Raw genomic sequence first — 20,438 nt, 5'->3', positions numbered from 1 at the left:
GGTTGACAGGACACCAGCAATCACTGAAGCAAGATCATCTGTGCAACCTGCTCTAGATCTCCCAGCATTTAACCAGCATGGAATGAATCTGTCCTTGGTCTTAAGACTTGCTACGAACTTATTTTTCAGTAGAGGAATGAAAAATTCCCCTTTTCCTCTCTTTTATTCCAAAGGGAAGAAATTGTTTTTGTTTTGGAAGGAAAACAAATTGCACTTGTACGGATTGGAGGAACTATGCACATACAGTATACTGCAGAGTAAGCCCTACACAGAAAGAGATTATTTTTTAAAAAATCTGGCAGTTCCTGCCATTGTCAAAGGGGGCGCCAGAATCAAGGTCCACAACCTATGCCTGCTTCCTCCACCAATTTTTGATGTGATATCACACTACTTTAATAATGAAATTAAGTGCAGAAAAGGTGACATAATGATCAACATAATCATAATGGTAGTGTGCCTTCCTGCTTGTCATTGTCCTGCCTTTTAGCTGTCTTTGATCTCTCTGTCCAGCTGTGCATTATTCCATAGATCCCTCCATTATCAGAAAATTGCTCATTTCTGGTAATGGTCACAGCAACTCGGAACTTATCCTAGATGCGTTAAGGTCTTAGTGAGACCTCATGGCTGGGATATCAGTCTTTCATGGGGCTAACATATACAGTAATGAATTAGAGACACCTACTAACTTAGCAACCATGTTTTTGGAAGATGGGAGAAAACCAGCGCTCGTGGTGAAAACACACACAAACCTCGGGAGAAGAAACAAATTCCAGCTTTTTCCCCAATCCAGAAACAAACTCGGGGCCCAAGAGCAGTGAGGCTGTTGCACTAAATGCCACACAGAAAAATAATATGGTTGTGCTGTATTGAACAGCTGGTTCATTTTAAAACAGATTTTATGTATTGTTCTTACAGGTTTTTTTCAGTTGTTATGAGATCTCCAGTCTCATAATCTTATTATTACAGGCACACACAGTAATGTATGAAACTGAGGTGAAAGAGGGCACGAATCTATACAAGTGCAAATGTTTGAGGATGAGCTGTGCAGCAGAACGAACATCTTTGATACAATAAATCTGTTTTTACTCCTGATGTTTGTATTGTTATTAGCTCATTTTTTAATACGTTAGAAGGTTTTCTAAGGCTGTCACGATTCTGAGATGTCTTTTGTCTTCAGGTCCAGTAAATTTACATCATGCTCATAAAAGACATGAATCTGAAGTTTATAAAAGCAGCAGCAAACTATTCACATAGCAGATGAAACAAAACCTTTTAAAGCTGGTAGTATATCATGAAGAACGCTTCATATAACAGTGCAATCAAAACATTGGTCTATAATCTTACCCCTCACGTGTCAATGATGGTTTCAATCAAATTAAGTGGGAGAAAAATGTTGTGATAGAAAACTATTCATCAGGCAAAGGTAAAATGAGTGGTCCATGAGTATATTATTGCAAAATGTATTATTATAATTATTATTATTTAATCATTCTCAAAGCATATTGTGGTTGTAGAATAGAATGGTTTAGCAATAAGTAAACGTCTATTGTTTGGAAGTACTGTACCTGGAATACAGAATGTCTGTGAATGTGCATCTCCCAGTTAGATTAACATCATTGCAGGAATGTTAGAAAACCAAAATGTGTTCGAAATGTATTGTCCCAGTCCCCTAAACATCAACAAGAAATATTGCTGCCTGATGAAAAATGATTTCTAAATTAAACTGTGTTTTTATTGCAAAAATAAAGCTTTTGGAATGCGACAGGGATGTCAGCATGCCAGTTTTTAGATAATTTGTTATCTGTGTGCTGTGTGCTCCATATACATGTCAATTATTACACAAATTATAAAAAAGAACTCAGATATGAATGTTTTAGATGATGCTTTACTGAAATTCAGTGCTTGAAATTCAGTTTAAAGTTTTGTTTTAGTAGTTTTACAAATGATTTATCTATTGTATTTGAACTATTTTCTGTTTGGGTTTGTCAAATTGTCATTCTCCACGAATACACACACGTCAGTTTTTATGTTTCCTAAGTCAGAAATTTTAGGTTTTTATATTATGAATCTTAGTTTAACTGCGGGTGAATCATCATGTCATTGTTTTGTTCTTGCTTTCAAAGTTAAATTGACTTTTTAAACATTATGGACCTGGCATATTAAAATACAATTCAAGCAATTTGCATCCTATTTTGTGAAGTTTTAGCCAGGTTCACATTTTAAAACATTTTGTCTAATTTATAACACAATTAGCCTAGATTCTTCTCTGATAAATAAAAAAGAATAAATTATGAATTAATGCATACTATTGAATAAACCATACTTTTAAATAAAAAAGACTACTTTGTTTTGGACATAATCAAATAAGAATGAATAAATTGGTAAAGTATTTTTTTAAAAAAAACATGCCGTTCTACATAAAAAGCACATCAGTTAGGTATGATGTAAATAGAAAGGACAATTTATTGCTCTAAGGATTTATTCAATTTAACTCTGTAATTGCTAGCAATCCATGTGCTCATTATATAACAATTTAGTGCATTTAACACCAGCTGTTATGGAGTTAATGACATAAACTGAAGACAGGATGGAGTGCCCTAAATTAATAGTCAGAATGTAATATTTTGTTCTATGGACTTTGTTTTTTATTTTAGTTCAGGCTATTTTCTAGTTTTGTTTACTTTAAAAAATATTTGTTTAAAACATGGTTTTGACATGTACTCACTTCTTCCTTACAAAAAGAATGTGCAGACAAATATTGGAATACTTAAATATTTTGGACTGATAGAGCTGGATAACTAGTTTGAATGCCTAGATTTTAAAACTAAATAGCAGTTTTATACCTTTCATTATCATAAAACATTTTTTTCCTGTGTGGAATTGTAACGGTACATCTGTTATTGAAAATACTGCAATTCCACTTATTTAATATTCAGAAACTTGGAACTGGTATGTCACAATGCGTTGTTATTAGTAGTATTATTGTTATTGAATTCAATTTTCTAAATTTCTTCTTTTAAAGAAGAGATCATGGCTAATTAACCAGCCTATATTGTGACCTACCAAATGTTTCACAAGGTTAAACCCCATTGGCTGTTTGTTGCCTGGCAAAGAATACTGATGTTCACAAAGCAACGTTATCAAGGAAAACAGGAATCCTGATACTAATTAGTACGCTGTCTTGTGTTATCCTATATGAATCACTGATAGTATTCCAGAGTTCCCAGAATTACCAAATTTTGTTAAAACAAAATTAAATTGAACGAATATTAGTTGTCTTTTTTTGCTGTTGAAGTATTTTTTTATTTTAATATATTTAGAAATATGTGGCTTTTTTGTGCTGCAAGAATAGAACACTATTTCCTTATAATATGAGCATTCAAAAGGCTAACACTAGTTTGTTTTCATGACTGCAGCTATATTCAACTTTATATATACAAAGATCTGCGATGGACTGGCAACCCATCCATGGTGTATGCTAGCTTGTGCACATTGCTTGCTTGGACAAGCTCTGACTCCGGCTCTATAAGCATGTATTGGATAAAGCTGTTGGAAAATGTATGGATAAATATACAAAGATCAATATTTGATAATGCAAACTGAACTATATAATAAGGTCTTACGTTTTAGATATATATTTTTTAATATAACACATCGGTGTCTATTCCAATAGTCCATGCTCAAGCATTTTCTGAGCTGTGCTTTGACAAAATTTTACCACATTTTGAAATGTTAAGTGCCGCACAGAAAAGTGTTGGCCTGGAAACAAGGTTTGCTTTTTCTCTCATGGTCTGCATGCCATTATAACACTTGAGGTCGAGTTGTGTGCCCTTTTACTTCCATTTGTGTTGCTGAAGAATTGAACAGCATTTTGATTTAGTAAAAACAGACACATGTTTTGTTGTACATATCAAAACAAAGTGAATCAATACACAGCACAGAATCATCCTTTGCACAGAAACATTTGAACAGAGCAAGCCAATCTGTCTCGGGAACATGCAGCTTTAAAAACAGCTGTTAAAATACTTAACTTTTTTTTTTGCTTCAGCCTGCTATTAAGAAAGTGTTAGCAAGCCACCTCCTCCCCCACAACCCTTACATTTTCTCTTGGAGCAGTGCTGATATTAACGGGAATAGGTGCCTGCTAATTATAAAGATGGCTGAAACAAGATTTCCTCTTGTGAATCCATTTAATAACTGATTGTTTACTATCTTTTTCTGTAAGTATAAAATTTTAATTATGGTACTGACAGGAACTGTGCGTGATACAGTGCTCTACATTTATCACTGGGAGAGGGCCAGTTGCGGAGCTGTTTGACTTTGGAGAAATCCTGATGCGTTTGCAATGTTGAGCAGCAGGTGCCACATTATTATGTACAGAAAAGCAATTAGGAAGCATATTGGATGAATGGGGAGTGCATTAATATTAGCAAGTACATTTGTCAGTGGTTTTGATGCGAGTCTTTTTCTTTTCTTTATGCAACATTAAGATTGTGGCTCTCATAAATTCTCTCCTTAAATTGCCATCTGTTCCCTTGTCATGCAGTGGTGAAATGGAGAAAAAAAAAAGTTTTCTTTGAGAAAAGAAGAATTAAAAAAAATTCCTATGAGAAAGATATAGCGGACCATTGTGGAAAAGGTAGTGCAATCCTTTTGCACCCACTTTTTGTTTGGAATCAAATATTTGTTTCTATTCAGTTTACTACCATTCAGTCTATACAGTATATGATAATATTAGCCCTGTTACTTGCTTATTATGCTAACATACTGTATTATTTAAATATAATAAATTAAATGAACAGTCATATAAAAAATGCGAAACAATAAATTGTTACAAATATTTTTACATGACACGATTGCTAATGTTTGTTCTTTGGGTTTATTTGGTTTATGAATCTGAAGAACCTTGGGCTGCACAAATTCTTGCACAGTCGCCAAATTTAGGGACTATCTTCTTAGTAACATGGATAGCTTAATGACACTACTTTCAACAACTGTCATATGGAGATTACTTTTACTAAGTCACATGCCTAGAGGCAGTATAAGTGAGAGCAGAACTGAGGAAAACCAGTTAATAATTAGCCAGCCTGCAGTGAGTGTTAAGCAGTTTAATCCAGAAGGTTGTTATATCAGAGCAAAAGTTTAGATTGCTCCAGGATGAAATAAAAAGTGACATACTTTGTAAACAGTTTGGAAATGTGGTGCATGTGTGTTACGTTTAATTGCTTTCTTTAATTCATTACAACTCGTACTATATGGAAAGTCTTTTGCCATTTCACTTAGCCACAATCTGGTTTTTGCACAGATTTAGGGGATGAACTCTAACATTGGTGAATGCATACAGCATGTCAATACAGGTACTATTTCGTATGTGTCTGCTGTGCCTTTATTAATTATATTTCAACAACAAAAACATGCTGATACCTGCAGTAATGTACAGCATAATTTAAATCCACTGCTTAACTGTGGTATTAGGACTTAAAGGTTCAGGTCCATGTTAGTACTATTTTTCATCCTAATTCAGTTTTAAACACAAAAATATAAAATGATGTATCCTTTGCTGCCAAATTGTTATCCTATGACTTTTTCTCCATAGCTTTTCTGAACTGTTACTGAACTTTTTCCAAGCCAGAACTTGGACACACTGTGAATGTTTCCTAACAAGGAATAACATTTATCTAAAGAAATGAAACTTCTATTGTCATAAAGCAATTATTGGAATGAGTTTTGTAATTAAATTCTTTTTTTTCTTTTAAATGGTGGCTCAACATGAAAGTTTCTCTGCATTTATAAAGTATTTGCACACCCTTAAGTGAGCTGAAAGACTCCAAAATAAATCATGATGTTTTAAAAGGCTTTGCTTTATTATTAGTCTTGTTAAATGTGGCTTGTGTCGGTCATTATAACAAAACCAAACTGCTGCTGTTTTACCCTGAAGGGACAGTTTTTAGCACTGAGTCTATTATTAAAAACTTTAGCCTTTTGAAAACAATTCCCAAATATTTGTATTGCCAGATTTGTCAGCCAGCTAAGATTTAGCAGACATGTCAGTAGCTGCAGCCATAATCTGTCTAACAGACATTGGCTTGGAGATTAAAGATCAAGAGAGTTAAAAAGTTTTGATACTATATGCCAAAATTCCTTCATAAATAAGCACGTTTAATGTGGGCTGCCTTTAAAGACCTCCATCGTAGATGTTTATAGCTTAAAAGCTGCAATGTCCCCTTTGAAAAAGAAAACTTGGCACATTCACTCAACCTAATGTTCTGAATTAGCCAGTGCCTTTTTGTTTTATATCTTGTGGCTTTCCTTAAGCAGACTAATTTATGAATGCTCTACTGTGTGAGCTGTGTCTGAGATTTCATATTACAATCTCCACTAACAGGACTTATCTGTCAGTGGCTTCCTCAACAGGTTTGTACATGATCTAGGTCTATTATATTTTTAAATACCTTCTCATTATTATTCATAGATATAATGTGCTTGAGATTTTAGCTCCATTTATGAATTGCTCTGTAACCTCTTTTAAGAGTGCCATCTAATTGATCTAATTCTGCAGCAATGGGTCTTCCCTGTTATTATGGATGATCTGGAAGCCAAAGTTGGTAAATGCATTAATAATGTGCACTACTTACCATGCTCGAATGGAGTGAAACATAACTACAGGGGGCGCATGAAACCATTGTTAGTGACATTATTGTTCTGCGAAAAAAGGCTCTGATAAGTTATTATATACAGAACAGTGAACCGAGTGCTGTAAGACAAGCCGATGTTACAGTGATAGGACAGTGACGCAAATTATTTAAGCATGATAGGAGTTAAATTGGACTGATTTACATTACTGTAGCACTTTCACAGAACTTTATTTTGAGCTAGTGGGGTGGGGGACTACTATTGCTTGTATTAATCTAAAGCATCACATGGAACTTTTTACTGACAGTTCTGAACTCTAACCAGAAATGTATAGTTTTTACTTCCTCTGTCTATATATGCATCCTATCAAAATATATTATTTAAATACAGGAGCCTAAAATATATAATACAAGCAAACATATTTAGTTATTAAAGAAAATTGACTACAAAAATCATTTGTAGACTTAGAACCATTTCTATTTTAGATTTAAATTGTATCTATTTCCCTGCCGATACATTGTATTGGAGCTTTGAAAAGGTACTTGTTCACGCATTTTGTATGAAACAATCTGTGCAAGTCTGTTATTGCAAATAGAAACTGTTTTATTTGAACACACTCTAAAAGTTTTACTTTAATGACAAATTTAACTTTAATTTAAACGCAATATATTTAGCTGGTCAAATTGGTGTGTTTTCATAAATTCACCAAATGAATCACGTTATGAAAAATGATTAATGGTGTGGTGCTTTGAATGCAGTCGTAATGTATAATTTAAAAAATGTCTCATGTATTTGAACAGGAACATTTACTGTTTTATATTTTCAGGATTTGTTGATAAATTGACTAATTAAAGTCTTTTTTGCACATTTTTCTAAATGTTTTTTTTAATAAATGTACTGTATTTGAAACTTTTGGTTTTTTAGGAATAACACTTCCCACTATAAATACATAGTACTTATGTCATATGTTTTTAGCAACTGATTAAATTTTCCTTTTTATAAGACTCTTCATCAGAGCTTTTACAGAACAACTAAAAATGAGTTGCAGTTGAAATTGACGAACAGTAGACAAAACACAGATGCCGAATTTTAAAGTTGAGAGTTTCGTTTGACCAAAGCTCTGTTAGACATTTTGAACACACAGGAATGAAAGCTTTGAGTAATGTATCGCAAAACATGTATTGCTGTTTGTAAAAGGTTACTGGGATATCCTTTTTATCCTCTACTTGGAAATGAGTTGAATGTGTTGGCAGTTTGAGATTTTAGCATCTTACCCATCATGAACATAATACAACTTGTCAGAATTGCCCAATATGCATGTACTGTACTATATGCAGAGTTTAATTTCAGTTATGTTCTGGCTTCACTAAACAATCGACCTAAAACAATTTAAGTTTTAAATTTTGTAAGGTTTTTAATCAATAGTAAAAATTAGAATACAAATTCAGCTTTTATCTTGTAAAAATCCTTATTTTTTTCATGCTTGCAAGTCAGTGTATTTATGACATTGATTCTGAACTAGGCTAGCTTTGACGTGAAGTACAAATTTTATAGTAAGGCATGTAAATCTTCTTATAAAGAATGTAGAGCATAGGAAGTTGGTTTGAATCTTTGATCATTAAATTTATTGTAGTATTTCCACAAGGAGAGTTTAGGGACTTTGGATCTAATGATGTAAGGCTCTTATGTATGCCTTAAGATCCTTTCCAAAGCTTACCAAATGAATCTCACTCTGACTGTAAATACCCAAAGTGTTTAGTCAAATGCAAGCAGTGAATTCTTCCATAGTTATTGAATGGTTCAGTGACTTTGAGGTTAGCTCTTATCAGCAAACTCATTTATGAAATGAACTAGATGAAAATTCAGCCATGCAGAACTGCAACCTTAGACAATCTGTGAATGCCTAGTGTACAATGAAACATCTAAGACCACTGCTGGTGTTGCTACTTACAGTTCATAAGAGTACCCAGAGAACCAAAACACAATACTCTGGGTGGTTTTGTTTCATGTTTCACTTTGTCATTTGCAAACAGAACATAAGAGAAGAAAATTAGAAAAAAATATCATTCCATATTTTTTTTTTACATTTGATGTGTGCATTTGCAGGTGAAGGTTTTCTTTCTTATAATTCATTGTATACTGAAAATACCATGCACAACAGCTTCTGTAAGACCTTTGAAATTTTCTCACCTTCTACTCCTCTGGCAAGGTCAACACTAAAAGGCATCTCAGAAAGCTTTAATCCTTCTCTCATATAGGCAAGTGGAAGATATTTGAGTTGCATGAATTGCCCCTGAAATATATAATTTTCTTCAAATGCACCTTCCTCTTGAATTTGTCTATTTCCGTTGTGCCCTTTCCAATATAAGGCGCGACTCTTCCTATGTACTGTTGCTCACAAATCATGCCGTGAATCCCTGATCTGAGGGTAACAATTTGCAGCTGGTATGCATGAGTAAGCAGAGAATTTCTTTATCCATTTAGAGTGACCAGGCTGACTATCAGATGAGAAATGACTAAAGCACTGTTTAAAAAAAAAAGAAAAAGATGCCTGCTACACGTTGTTCTGGAGCAGGTTCAGGTTTAATGGAAAAAAATCGCTGTGACTTTTATTGTTTGTTTTGTACAGTAGTTCTGCTGTCAGAGCACAGCAGATATACTTGCATTTCTTGGAACAGTCGAAGACCAGTAGTGGTTTCATATGGAAGCAGTTTTGCTTTGTGTGTGTATGTTACAGTGAGGATTTCTTTTTACCAAATAAGAAAACTGTTAGCTTTGATCCTTTGTATGTGGCTGAAGAAAACTATAACAAGATCAGCAGATTGTGTTTTATCACACATGAGAATTTAAATGGTCCCACTTCTGCTATGAAAAGCATATGATCCTTCCAATCTGCCTATGAATTCAAATAGGCCTTAGATGGGATTTTAGACTCTCAGGTGTGTCTGTTGAGAGATTTCATAAAAGAGTTAAATATAGAACAACCTCTTCTGCTAAATGAAAGGACAAATACATATTTATTGTAAATATTTATGGAGAGGTACTATTAGCATATTCATCCAACAAGTTGGACCATCTCCAAAAGATGTTCTGGTTATCTCAGATATAAAATATATTTTATAGAGAGAACTGCTGGAGCTACTTTTAACAGTTTTAAGTAAATATGTGACCAGAATGATGTATTTTCATAGAAAACTAACCTTTATCACAAAGTGCTATAGATCTGTCCAATGTGCGTTGGAGTGGCAGCTTCTATACCCTAAGACCCAAAGGCTTAAGGAACTTCATTATTGAGCAGAACCAACAACAAGTTGTAGATATACTATACAGTACATAAAAAAGTGAGTTGTTTGTATTGCTGATATTAAAAACACTGTTTTTGTTTTAGAGCTTTATGGTTTAAGTTCTGAATGTTCAGCATTTATGTACTGTATGTACAGTATGTACTGATGGGGAGATTCCTAGTTATACATCCACATACTGTACATTGTAAGTAATGCATTGAGTAAGTATACAGTAGCTTGCATTGAGGGTGTATTCTGCAACCATGAGTTCACAGTTTTACAAAGTTGTTTTCCTGTCCAACCTTGTCTCTCATCTCTGCCCTCTAGGTTTATATAAATTAATTTTTTTCAAATTCATTCAGTTCTACAAAAGCTTGCCTGGAGAAGTGCACCTGGCCTCTTGGGCTTTCAAAGGTAGGAACAATGGAGTAAAAGAAGCATTGCCTGCCAGCTCTTTCATTTTATGGTATAATCCATGTTTAGTGGTGTGCTCCTACAAAATACTGTTCAATAAAAGCAGGTGCTTTAGTATTAACTAAAGTTAACCATTTTTTGCATCTTTTTCGTATTCACTGTGGTCTCAGGTCAGACTGCTTTAAAAATTCAACCTCCATAGACCATAGTTAAAAATGTCTCTCTTCCATTCCCTGTCCAGGACTGTTCCTCGTCTTCACAAGAAATCCAGAACACATTTTGAACTCTTACCCCAAGTTAATAATTTGGTGTCTATGGCCGAGCCAAGACAGAAAATTAAAAGTAGATCTTTGAGACAGGGCTCCAAACAGAAGGCACGTGTATGGAAAACTATTAATAAAAAAGAGATTACATGACATTTCTAGTACTAAAGGTACCTGTAGATAGTAATATACCATATACACTGCATGTACTCTACTGCATATAGTATAAGGTAGTGTACTGCATGTGTACTCCACAGATAAAAGGAATAAAAGGGAGGTGACCCAGATGTGATAATATGGGTCAGGGGAGTTTCACCCCCCAGTATAAGTTACTGTAGCCACAAGGGCACTGCCCTGATTAAAATGAAATTGAGAATGGGAATTGAAGTGCCATATCCTGCTGCTCACCTTTCTTAATCGAAGTAAACCACAATTCCACAGTTCCCCATTAGCGAACATTCATTAAATGCATATATTTTGTAAAAAAAATTAGTAAGAATCAGAACTTCCCATGATACGCAGAAAAACAGTAACTGTGAAGAGCTGCTCTTTTGTGTCAGTATTGCCGTCTGAAATTGACCTACAAAAATCTTAGTGAAGACATGGTATTTGCTCGGGCCTGTGAGTACACTCCTGGTCTCAGAACCAGGAGATAAGCTTTAATGCATTATAGGTACACTGTTTGCTGAGATAAATTAGTCCTTTGAGGAATTAATATCGAAGACTCCGGGAGTATATTATGTCTTAAAATTGTGCACATTTGTTTTCAAATAAATATTAAAATAAATATTTAAATATGTTTTTATACATTATTTCAGTATTTTCAGTCACACATTTTCTTTTTGCTCAATTTTTCACTAAATGAATCTGGACATATTGAGAAAACACTCATGTGAAGGCTATTGATGTACAGGCAAAGAAACACAACCAGCATTTAGTGGATACAGAATCATTAACTCTTTGGGGATGGTTAATGGAATGTACCTAACATTTCCCATAGAGAATAGCCATCTAATTATAAAATGCTCAAGAACTTCCATAATTATTTCTGTAGACTGTTAGATACTAGCTGTAAGATCTGATGTTGTGCTTACAGTACAGTATGTACTGTAGCAGATAGTGACTTTTCTGAAAGTGAAATGAAAGCTAGGGATTCCAGGACCAAAAATAAAATCATATGTTTGACTGAGTCAGTGCCACAGGGACACAGAAATTTTGATATGTCAAGCAAATAGAGGAGGTATGTTAACTTGCACCTGATACAGTATGTAACACTTTATGGTACACTGAAGTATTTTAATGGATGGGGTAGATGGATTTCTGGTGCAATTAAGCAAGCAACACATTTTAAAGCAGAGGAAGTTTGCAGTCAGACACTAAGAAATCAAGATCTGTTATTAAAATAGTTTAACAATACATTTTAATTAATGGAATTGGAACATAGCAGTAATCTTCACTGGAACAATTAAGTGCATAAAGACTAAACTAAATATTAAAAAGAATATAATGAAAACATGACATTACAATATAATGCATAGCAATTGCAATTGCAATGCATAATGCAAGATGGAAAATTGATCCATTTTAATTTTAATAATAATAATAATTATAATAATTGCTTACACTTATATAGCGCTTTTCTGGACACTCCACTCAAAGCGCTTTACAGGTAATGGGGACTCCCCTCCACCACCACCAATGTGCAGCATCCACCTGGATGATGCGACGGCAGCCATAGTGCGCCAGAACGCTCACCACACATCAGCTATCAGTGGGGAGGAGAGCAGAGTAATGTAGCCAATTCATAGAGGGGGATTATTAGGAGGCCATGATTAGTAAGGGCCAATTGGAAATTTGGCCAGGACACCGGGGTACACCCCTACTCTTTTCGAGAAGAGCCCTGGGATTTTTAATGACCACAGAGAGTCAGGACCTCGGTTTTACGTCTCATCCGAAGGACGGCGCCTGTTTACAGTATAGTGTCCCCATCACTATACTGGGGCATTAGGACCCACATGGACCACAGGGTGAGCGCCCCCTGCTGGCCCCACTAACACCTCTTCCAGCAGCAACCTTAGTTTTTCCCAGGAGGTCTCCCATCCAGGTACTGACCAGGCTCACACCTGCTTAGCTTCAGTGGGTTGCCAGTTGTGAGTTGCAGGGTGATATGGCTGCTGGTTTAAGTAGTCTATATGTTTTGAACATGGGTATTTTGCGCATATTTAATTCATTATATATTTGCTTTGCAGGTGCCCTGTGTTGTGCGATCTACAGTGTTTTTGATATTGTACAACATATTGTACAACATAGAGCAGATACAATAATTATATTATAGAAAGTGCAACAGAAGTGCCATGGGAAAACAAAACCAATATGTGACCCATATTTCCAGTGAAAAAGTGCAACAACTGAATTACCTTACCAGAATGAGAACTCAATAACATTTAGTGCAGTACAATGCAAGAGTTACTGTAGGATATACTGTAGTTAATAGCTGAGTGGACACAGGTGCTGTCTAAACAATGTGTCTTGAGAAAAGGTGCCAAAAGGTGATGAGGAACAGAGCAGTCCTAGTTCATTCCACCGAGGAACGAGGATGGAGATGAGGGGACTCTGTGACTGTTGGTCAAGAGGAGATGGCAGAAGAGTGCCAGATAAGAAAAGTCCAGGGAAGAGGAGAGGAAGGGGTTAAGAGTGACACCAAGGCTTTTGGCAGAGCAGGAGGGGGAGAGGGTGGTGGAGTCAAGAGGAATAGATACTGTATAGAGAGGCCTGCGGAGGGGGCAGAGGAGGAAAAGAGGAAAAGGATGTTGGAATTAGAAAAACTGATTGGTACACAGAACAACAGTATTTATAGCTAATGACATGTGCTGTGTTATTTCCTTTGGGGCATTTTGTGACCACTACACATGGAAGATGAACAGGGAGAATCCAAATTTCTATTCAGAGAGGGATTAGTGGTGAATTGAGTGTATTGACAGGATATTGAAATAACTAGAAAAATGTTAATCTCCAAGATGGCACCCTAACTATTAATTAAGGGGATACTTTTTATGTACTTTGTTAAATAATCTTCTTTAATTGTAATTGTTAAAAGGAAACCGATGTTTAAATACTGTATGTAATTCTTTAAGAAATACATCTTAAACTATTTTATACAGGTATAAGAATAGTATTTAATTTTCTGAATGAGAAGCAGAAGTTGTCAGTTTTACATGTTATTATAATCTTATCTCATACTGTAGACTTATTTAAAAACAGGATAATATTCACCCAAATATATACATTTAAGCCTTTACAAAAACAGGTTCATAATCATAAATGAACACAATTTCTGGGTAAATGCCACAAAGGAACACTTAAGCCTGCTCTAAACATTGTAAAGCACAGAACTGACAATTTGAATAACAGAAAATGTTATTGGTTTTTCATGTTTTATTCTCATCAGAATATATCACTTTATTGAAAAAAGAATGACTAGATATTTAACTAACTGGATAGTCGCCAGCTGTTTTAGACATGTAGGACCAGTGCCAAGGCAGACTTGTACAATTGATCGTGCTTGTTGACATTCATAGCTTGTTAGGATTATTCTGTATCTGAAATTAGATCAATTTGATTTTACCTCTATACAGTAAATGGCAAGTCACAAATAGAACTAATTTAGTTGTTAGAAACCTACATTAGTGCTAAAATAAAAATACAAAAATAAACAAGTTGTTGGTGGATATTCAGTACAGCTGCTCTGGTGGTAGCCCATTTCTTCTCTCTGTAAATGTGTTACTTAGCTGGAATGTATAAATGAATTTACTGCACATCCTTTCCTTTTTCAAAATGTTGTGTCAAGTAATATAAACAGGACTGGTTACATACTAGATGTTTAATATACACTCCTGCAAAGAACAGAGCTGTTTTGATTATGACAATTTTTGGGGAGTGGGAATGTTCAGGGAAATTTATTCCAAAATTGGTTACAGTGGGTCACAATCCTAATAGTTAATGTAGGTTTCTTTTTTTGTTTTAGTGTTGGATGTTGCTTCATTATTGAAGATTTCATCACAAGCTTTCTTGTTCTGCAGTACAAAGTCTGGGAGGGAAAGATTAACCAGAACACACCTTGTTTATAAACTGTGTCTTAACATGTAGGCTGCACTTTGTCGCAGGCTCTAAAAAATAAAGCAGAATCTGAAAACATCATAGCACTATGAATCTTACTCTTTTGCATCTTATCTCTTTCCATCAGTTGTACAAATAAAATTTAATTTCTTTGAGAAAGATAAATGGAGGTACTTTAATTTGCAAAGTGCACAAAATGCTCAAGAAGCGTGCAGGTTGCTGATGTTGCAATGACTATTCTGGTCAGTATTATACTTATACTGTACATACTGTAATGTTACATTACACTGTAAATGGAAGCATCTAAAATTGTGAGCACATTAGATTTACAAACCAGTGGCATACAGTACACTCTAACACAACAAATTATCTGTAGCTGTAGAATAAAAACTGTTCCCAAAAATTAAAGAAGAAACATTCAAGTGGAGAGCTGTTGACCATTATAGGATATTTTGCTGTCATCACCTGAAGACACTACCTTCCTGTTTTCAAAGTTGTTTAACATTTTGTATCTTACTTTTAGTATTTACCTGATTTTTCTTACCTCACTTTAGTGCAGTATTGCTTACTGAGATTGTGCATCATAGCTAACAATTGGTCAAATGAGAGATTATAAAGAGAATGTGAATTTCATAAATTGGTGGCCAGTGCATTCTATGGGAACAATTAGATGCCACCAGAAACAGCATCAATATTGATTCATTGTGGAAATTCATGCAAATATTAGTATCAATTGTTATATAAAGAACTCAAGAACCTAACTATTCCTTTGGACATTACTTTTTCATAACATAAAAGATCTCTTCTTCAGAAATGGACTCTACAAATTGTTTTAATAGATAGGACCTGTGCCTTTGAATATGCTAGAATAATTCAGCCAAATGTAATACCCATGTGTACTGGGAGCTGGCTCAAAGTAAACGTATTAAAATGAGTCTAATAGCGAGGGTGATACAGAGCTAGACCCGGCTGAGTGTATTTCTAAACAACCTCAGGCTTGGCAGAATCCAGAGGTTAACTGGACTGAGGCAGAAAAAAAGTTGTTTAAATGGGATTTTGTATTTCCAGGGTTGAATACCCTCCAGAAAGCTTGGACTCAACTGAACTCTTCTGACCTGCCAGACCTTGGCTTCAGTGCCACTACCACTGGTACTGTAAACTACTTTGATATGAATCCAGGCCCCAGAAGTAATATGGCACTAACTGAAGTTAGCAAATTAGAGACAACTGTATCAAAATTCCACATACAGGCTGTCCAGGTGCAGAGATATGTGCAACATGCAGGCTTGCAGGAATGAATGTAGGAAACATATTCTTAACATAAAGTGCATGGAGTAATTATTTAAGCTTAGAAAACTGTCCAGTTGCTAGTTGTTGTTATCATATAGAAAATGATGCAATTTACTATTAAAATATAAAACTTGTGTTACGGCAGAAATGCAATGGTTTTATTATTAGTTTATTGTAACAGCTGATTTTTTTAAAGGACATTAACTGATAACTTAATAAAAGCATTAAAATTAAAACTTATCTTTGATGCAATTCAAAATATACTATTTGTGGTGAAATGAAAAATCACTGTGAGTTTTGCACTCCACGTTTATAATTTGTTTAATGCATCGATATTTGTGATCAAATAGAAAAGAATAGTACTTTTTGGAGTTTTGTGTATTATGCAATATGTTTTAATAGGTTTTCTTTTTGAAATATTGCTGAATTCTTTGGTATGTGCAGATAGATATTTTTAATCTAATGATTCCATTTGTGTTTACTTCATGTATTTTTTCCTTAAAGTGTGTGCAATTGTATCTATTGACATACAGTATCTTTCCTCTGAAATATTTTGTTTTGCAGATGCTATCTCTTGATACAGATGCTTATGGGCCTGCACTAATCTGGTTTTAGAATTTTGACATAGAGTGTTTAGTAAAAATAAAAAATGTAGCATTACTTTAAGCACCTACTGTACAGCATTTATGTATTTAAATTTAAAAACAATACCTCTGTGGCAATTTCTACTTTTTTATATTTATACACTTTTAAGTTTGAATGAAATTCATCGCAAAGTAAAAACTTTGCAGAAACTACCCATTAAATAGCATGCAGCTAATTGCTTTTCATCCTACTGTTGCACATTTTATTAGCTGTGTTTCATATATCTACTAAGAATGAGTAAATAAAGGAGAACACCTGCAGTGTGTAATTTAACATATACATTTTCTTCAACTAGAAATATTTGTAGCAATTGCATTGATTTATTTGGTTCTGCAAATTGCAATGTTAGGCTTATTTTCTTTTCCTGAAGGAAAAAGGGTAACTCATTCATCTGGTGACTAGCCAGTAAAGCTTCAGGAATAGTTGGCAAAAACTGTTCTGTATTCTGCTTAATTACATACACTATCCTGCTTCAAAGTAGCATTTGCATTCTGCAAATGAATCTTGGGTTGTTATGAAGAGATACTGTAGGTTCTGAGTTTCAGTGTGAAAGTGTTTATACTCTGTATGAATTTTATTTGATTACTGTATATGTATTTTTTTATCTTCTATGCAATACTGTATATCATTTTCTTCTGAGGTATCGCTTTAGGGTATGCTGCATTTTTTCGCAACAACCTCACTATGTTCAGTCTTTGGTCTATTTAGTGTCAATAGATCATGAAGTAACAATATACAAATTTTGGCTTTTTGTGTTAAACTATTTTATAGATCCTGTTAATAACTGTAAAACTGCTGTAAATATGTGTGAATGTCATTTTGAGTAATCCTTCCTCTTGACACAAAATAATTACATACTTTACAGTATGTTAAAACATTAGTTTCCTAGAAAATTGTTCTAGAAGTCTCTGAGTGTTACTCTGGGTGGTGTCAGAATCAAAAGAAAAAGTGTTAAATTTCGGGCAAAATCCTTTGGGAATTATAATCATAAAATTCCTATGTTAAAATATGATTATAAATGGTCAATTGGTATTAACAATCCTTAGAAATATGCAACTTGGGATGAACAGTACTGTATATCTTTAAAGAGTTTTTTTCCTAAGGTCTCTTATTAATTGATGAAATCCTAATGATTCTAATCTGCTGCAGGGGTCTGCAGCACGTACTGCTGTGGTCTGAGTTTTATGTTGGGCTACCGCGCTGGCAGTGTCTAACAGCCCTCAAGCAGGAAAGTCATTGGACTGAGCTGCTACAGTACCTGCCTCTGGCCATTTTTCTGTTTTCCTGTGATTTCTGTGTTTTATTTTCAGGTCTCTCTCAGAAAACAAAATAAGTGTACTCTTTGACTTTCCTTGAATATATTTTCAATCTATAAACTCACAAAGTTGTGTTTGTCTTCTTACAGTGGGTTCTTGGTGAAATCCATACTTTTTAAAGATAAATTGTGTGCTCAAAGATTATGCTGCACTGCAAGTACAATGGTGAAGATAACATTTTTTTTTAGCAAATCTTAGTATTAAGCCAGTTTTCCACAACATACAATATGCTACTCGTGAAGCCTGTAGATCATAGGATTGCATTTTGTTTAATGATGTTTGTAGTGCTTTGCTACACCTACTGTAATAATCAGATGCAAGAGTAATATGAAAACCATTTCCGGAGTTGTTTGTGGATGGTTACCAGTTTCAAATCCAGTATTGTAGTTATGATATTGTTTATTAATGCAGTCGGTTCTGTCATAAATATATCTGTGTTTTAGTGATTCAATGTAGTGATATGACCAAAAAGATTGAAAAAATCCTATAAATCAGAAGGAAATGAAATCAGTATAAAATAATATTCCATAATCATGAAAAAAAAAAGTTTACACAACAGGGTGATCATACACTTTCCTGATGCAAGCTTTTTATCTAGACAAGTTAGCATTGGTACTAACCAGCTTTAATGCCAGTGCTTTGGTTTGATGAATTGCTCCTAGACTGTTCCTTTGAAACACTTTGCAATAAAAAATACCAGTTTTTAATCATATGTATTTTTCATTTGGACTTCAATTTCATTGCTTTTATTTCTGTGAATTTATAAAAAACTTTATTTTATAAGACCTAATTATTATCTATGTACTGTATTCATTCATCCATGTGTATGCACATCTGTCTGTCCATCATCTGTGTCTGTGGCTTGTATTTGTGTATAGCAACCTGATAGTATTTAGAATTACTCTGGCTATAGAAGCACAATAGAAGCCAACATTGAATTTTTAACTTTGGGTGACAATTAAGAAGATCCTTTTTGCTGTTTCAGTGAGCAGTAATCTTTGTATAATTACATTTAAATGAGATATTAGCATTTTTTGTGCTTACTCTTTGTTAATTGCATAGTTCACTCACCATGATGCTTGTGATAGAATCAGGAAACCCTATTGACCTGATGCTGGAAGGCATATTTGGAAATTCTGCTGCTCTTCGATTTTATTTATTTTTTTTATTTTGGCATTTTGAGGAGTCCTGCTGCTTTTATTACATTCCTGACACTTTTGTTAATAAATCATTGCAAAGTTAATGAAAATTGCATTCAGGCATATCCAAAATAATTGTGTCCTTTGTCATGCTAATAAATTGAAAGATGTTGGTCCAATGGGTGAATGCTTGCCCATTACAGTGAAGTTTCTGATGTGTGCCTGTTGCACCTCGACTTTTTTATTTCGTTTTTCTAGTCAGACATTTATTGGTGTTTATCTTGGGTTTTATCAAGATTAAACTAATAGGTTTTGAACCTGTTATTCTTGAAATTGATATATTTATATATATTGGTTAGTAAAAACCTTAACCCTTTGGAATTTCCTCCAAAATATGCTACTCCTCAGAGTTAACTGAATCTAAATGAATGATAAGGAAGGGTCATCAAATGTGTTTAGCTGCGGGTGTCTTTATAAACCTGTGAGGACAGTGAGTTCCTACATTAACTACAGGACTTGATCCTTAACAATGTCTTCGTGAGTTTCTGGATTAACTGGGGCAGCATTAATAGTACATACTGTATAGTATTTCAGCTTCCTAATGTGTCAGATCGTTTTTGTAAAATAGGGAGGGAGCAAAAAAAAAAAATAGTATTTGTATGTGAAAGGTAAATAATTTATTGGTAAAATATTTTTATACTTCAAGCGCTAGGCTTTACAAATGAAGACTTAGTTTCATACTTACAGGTATTACCTTTATTCTGTTTTCTGTATCTGAGGCATCTATTAATCAAACTGTTAAGGTTAATTTTTGTAATCATTTTTTATATTTGAAATAAAAGTCTACACATCAGGTGTTCTGGGCTACTGTTTTTTAGATATACTGTACCAGCATTCCAACATACTGTAATATACTGTATTTTATCAGTAAAATGATTTAGTAACATAATTATAATGCTGATGAAATTTGTGATCTTTTATGATATATTTCTAGTCATATAATTTGACACCCTACCCTCTAGGACAGAAAAGGGAGGGAGATTCAGCAGCTGCAGTCGTTAAATTTGACATGCTCTCTGACTAGAAGTTGTGTCGAGTCCTGTAGTGTGGCGCAGGTTTAACAGAAATGAGAATATGTTCTAAATACATTTTTCCTCAACAATACATTGGCTAAGCTGATGGAAGTCTGAATAATATCTTGATGTAGTAGAACAGTTTTAATTTCTTGAGGTTTTTTTTTCTTTACATAAAATTATGTAACAAAGTGGATTATATTTATATTATGATTTAAGAGGTTTCATGGTGCTGTGACACAGCTCCTGGTTTCCGTATTCAATC

General features: G+C 34.2%; 1 long non-coding RNA gene across 8 annotated transcripts in view; it reads left to right on the top strand.

Annotated features, from left to right (window-relative positions):
• Nucleotides 1-20,438, top strand: part of LOC148646213 (uncharacterized) — a 460,577-nt gene that overhangs the window by 25,167 nt on the left and 414,972 nt on the right. The window contains exon 3 of one of the 8 annotated variants that reach the window (XR_015927987.1): nucleotides 15,779-15,859. The exons of the other annotated variants lie outside the window; for them this stretch is intronic. This is a non-coding gene — a long non-coding RNA (uncharacterized LOC148646213). The remainder of the gene's footprint in view (nucleotides 1-15,778; nucleotides 15,860-20,438) is intronic. 8 annotated transcript variants of the gene reach the window in all.

The sequence above is a fragment of the Lepisosteus platostomus genome, chromosome 17 (genome assembly GCF_059453375.1).
Source record: "Lepisosteus platostomus isolate fLepPlt1 chromosome 17, fLepPlt1.hap1, whole genome shotgun sequence".
Taxonomy (NCBI): domain Eukaryota; kingdom Metazoa; phylum Chordata; class Actinopteri; order Semionotiformes; family Lepisosteidae; genus Lepisosteus; species Lepisosteus platostomus.
Note: the sequence above shows the minus strand (reverse complement) of the source record. Positions and strands in the feature narration are given on the sequence as shown.